The following is a 251-nucleotide window of genomic DNA, read 5'->3' on the forward strand; positions in this document are numbered from 1 at the left end:
GTAACCGGAGAAAAGAGAAACCTGAAAATCTATCTTCGACGCCGCGGCGCTCTTTCACAATCCTTCGTTATCGAGAGCTGTGACGATTACTTTCACACGATAAGGGAGCAACCGGCGTGACGGAGGGCAATTAACGACGGCGCACCGGCCTTATTAGCAAAACTGGAACGACTTGATTTCTCTGTGGTCATTTTCGCGCCTCTCATCCCCCCCACCACCACTTCTCCATGCACCGCGGATTATTAACCTAC

The 251-nt window shown here is 51.4% G+C and overlaps 1 protein-coding gene across 1 annotated transcript in view; it reads right to left on the bottom strand.

The window, feature by feature from the left end:
• Positions 1-251, bottom strand: part of LOC102678087 (probable GPI-anchored adhesin-like protein PGA55) — a 41,967-nt gene that overhangs the window by 32,133 nt on the left and 9,583 nt on the right.

The sequence above is a fragment of the Apis dorsata genome, unplaced genomic scaffold, assembly GCF_000469605.1.
Source record: "Apis dorsata unplaced genomic scaffold, Apis dorsata 1.3 scaffold_650, whole genome shotgun sequence".
NCBI lineage: Eukaryota > Metazoa > Arthropoda > Insecta > Hymenoptera > Apidae > Apis > Apis dorsata.